The sequence below is a fragment of the Pyxicephalus adspersus genome, chromosome 2 (assembly GCF_032062135.1).
Source record: "Pyxicephalus adspersus chromosome 2, UCB_Pads_2.0, whole genome shotgun sequence".
Classification (NCBI taxonomy): Eukaryota; Metazoa; Chordata; class Amphibia; order Anura; family Pyxicephalidae; genus Pyxicephalus; species Pyxicephalus adspersus.
In genome coordinates, this window is record NC_092859.1 from 5873488 (window position 1) to 5876889 (window position 3402).

Below are 3402 nucleotides of genomic sequence, written 5' to 3' on the forward strand. Positions count from 1 at the left end.
ATATATATATATATTCATATATACTGTGTGTATATATACGTGTGTACAATATCTTTGAACGATCGTGTCGTTATCTGTATGTACAAGATCGGTGCTATACGATCGTTCGCAGATATCGTGCAGGATCGTTCGTTGTTCCTTTACAAACGATAATAATTGGAAGTGTGTACGTAGCTTTATTCACATATTTCCATATTACAAATTATGGTACTATTCGTCCCTACCTGAATAGTAATATCTAATTACATTCTCTCCCCATTATAGATCCCTACTCTGTCTAATTGGTCCTGGTAATATCCAATTATATCAATCTACATTGTAGATCCCAGCTATATTTGATTTGTCCTGGTAATATCCAATCACATCACTCTACATTGTAGATCCCAACACTGATGCGTCCTGTACATAAAATATCTAACCACATTTCCCCATATTATGGATCCTAGCTCTATCTGACCCTGCCTGAATAGTAATATACAATCACACCACTACAATATAGATCTCAGTCTTATCTTGTCCTAATAATATCCAGCTATATTCTTGTCATTTTATAGATCCCAGACCTGCCTTATCTTGTCCTGATAATATCCAGTTACATATCTCCATATTATAGATCCTAGCTCTGTGTGATTGGTCCTGAAAAAATTCCAACCACAACAATCTACATGGTAGATGACAGCACTGGCTCATCCTGTACATATAATATCTAATCACATTTCCCCATTTTATAGATTCTATATCTACCTGACCCTGCCTGGAATTGTAATATCCAATCACCTTTCTCCGTATTATAGATCCTTTCTCATCCTATCCTGATAATGTCCAAATACATCTCTGCATATTATAGATCCTAGCTATGTCTAATCTGCCCTGTTAGTAATATGTGTCACCTCATGGAATGGTATTACCCAGGATTCCAATGTCCAGGTCCTTCAGGCCCTCCTCAATCTTGGGGTAAATTTCAGCTCCTCCTGTAAAATCCACCTGGATGATCTTGACTTGACATCCACTTTGGTGCTCTGTGGAAGTAGATTACTTTAAAGACTTTATAAGAGACCTAAGACTGAAGACAGTTTCTAAATGTCAATAGTCAGTCAATCTTTCCAATGGAGTGAACCTTTTTTTTTTTTTCAGTTGACAGGGAAAGGATTCAAAGCTTTCTTATGTTGTTGTTGCTACCTGGTTACCATAGGGGAGATTTCCTTTCACTTCCTGCCAATAAGACAGGAAGATAATGGGAAACCCCTACGGGGGACATAGTAAACGATATTAGGCAGAGGGTCCTATCCTTCCTCATGCTTTCCAAGACTTGCACACAGCAAAAAGTTTACACTTGTAATAAAGTTAAACAAACATTTCTTTAGACTACATGAAAACAAAAACCCAAAGGCTTACCAATCTCTGCTGCAACTTTCTGAAGTTTTTCCAGATTCCGACTAATGAGAACAACATTAAATCCCATCTTGGCTAACTATTGACAAGAAAACGTGTGAGAAAGATAACATAGGTGAACAGAAAAGTAGACAACGCAAACAATATACACTAACCTCCTTAGCGTAGGACTTCCCGATTCCATCCGTTGCTCCCGTTACCACTAGGAAACAAATGAGAAAGTTCATAGTTGTTGTAGGTTTTATTTTAAAGCCATGTTAGCAGTTTTGCTGGGATGGATATATAAAGAGAAGTAGGAGGGTGGAGGATGTACTTCCCTGGAGAAAAGGTTGAGCTTTCTTCAATGTAGGACACATGGTCTAAAGTCTTTGCTAAAGGTTAGAAACAGCCATGTGCAGATTCCTCCAACAGAAATCAGATGACCAAATATCTAGACCAGTGTTTCTCAACCAGGGTTCCTCCAAAGTTTTCTAGGGGTTCCTTGGGAAATAAACAATTTGTACCTCTTAGGTGAGTATAGGTGACACCAATGATCTTTTGGTCATCTTTAATTGTTCCCAATGGCCAGCAATGTAATAGGCATTTTTCTCACCGAGCACCACATTATTGTACTGTGTATATAGTAGTAGTAGTAATTATAGCAAGGGTTCCCTGAAGATCTGAAAGTTCTTTCAAGGGGTTTCCTCACATTAAAAAGGTTGAGAAACAGGGGTGAAACAAGAGAAAGACCTAGACCATTGGTCACAAGTTTGGAGGGTGGCTAGAGCTGGATTGTTTTTCAGAAAGGGTATTTAGCACTTCTGGTTCACCATATGACCAAAAGGTTATGCTGACTAATATACCTAATATATGACTAATTTGTGAGCTTGATGAACATCATATTCCAAAATTATATCATTAACATAGAGTTCTCAACCCTTTACATCTAAAGAAACTTCCATTATTCTGAGAAGGCCTCCCGAAGGATTTTCTCCTTAAAGGGTTAGACAGAAATTTTTTCATATGATTATTAAAGTCAAACACTTTGTCATACTGATGAGCAGCAAATATTTGACATTGAACTTCAGAGATGTCCTTGGATTTGCTATGTGTCCAACAACATGTCCATGGACCAGATCAATTACCAGAGCTTTCCATTTAATATGAATATCTAACAGGACATACTGTATAAATGTATCATCAGGCTGCATGTCCGGGATCATGCTTAGATAAACTCTGATTACAGATAAGAATCTGGTGTGGGATACAAATATTTGACATTGCACTGCACTTTATGATCTTTAATGAAATCATGTGATTACAGCTCCATCTTGGTGCAGGATATAGGAGAACCAACACTTATTTTAATGTTCATTGTCTTTGCTGAAGATGATAATCAGCCTGAAGTCTGAACATTTACGGGTGGTTGGCTATACTTATATAGGTAGTAGTGTATACCAGTGAAGAAACATCTGTACTTTGTGTCCCATGGCAGTAGTGCAATGTGTGTATACAGGGTATGTCATAGATGTCAGTGTACTATGTGTATTCTGCTCACAAACGTTTCGGTACTGTGTATATAAAGACCATAATATAGTATCATTGGTGTACATATATCTATATTGTGTGTTTGTGTATATACAACACAGTGGATAACAGCAAAGTGCATATTAACAGAGTCTGTACTGTGTACATACAGGTCATGGTCTAAGCATGGAGATCTCGATCCACCAGTGGCCCTGATTTATTAAAGCTCTCCAAGGCTGGAGAGAATACACTTTCATCAGCGAAGCTGGGTGATCCAGCAAACCTGGAATGAATTTCCTAAATGTCGTTTGCTATTTGTTAACAAATGTTTTCAATCCTGGACCAGATCTGTTCCAGGTTTGCTGGATCAGCCACCTTCACTGATGTGTGTATCATCTCCAACCTTGGACAGCTTTAATAAATCAGGGCCAGGGTCTGTACTGTGCACATACAAACAGCTCTGGAGGAACACTTACCTGCCCATCCGCCATACTTCCTAAGGTC

General features: G+C 38.3%; 1 long non-coding RNA gene across 1 annotated transcript; it reads right to left on the minus strand.

Annotated features, from left to right (window-relative positions):
• Window positions 1-908: 908 nt before the first annotated feature.
• On the minus strand, window positions 909-1588 carry LOC140324911 (uncharacterized). The gene is made up of 3 exons (XR_011919585.1): window positions 1548-1588; window positions 1396-1471; window positions 909-1019 (listed from the first exon to the last, which is right to left on the minus strand). It is a non-coding gene; the product is annotated as an uncharacterized lncRNA (long non-coding RNA).
• Between the last annotated feature and the right edge of the window lie 1814 nt (window positions 1589-3402).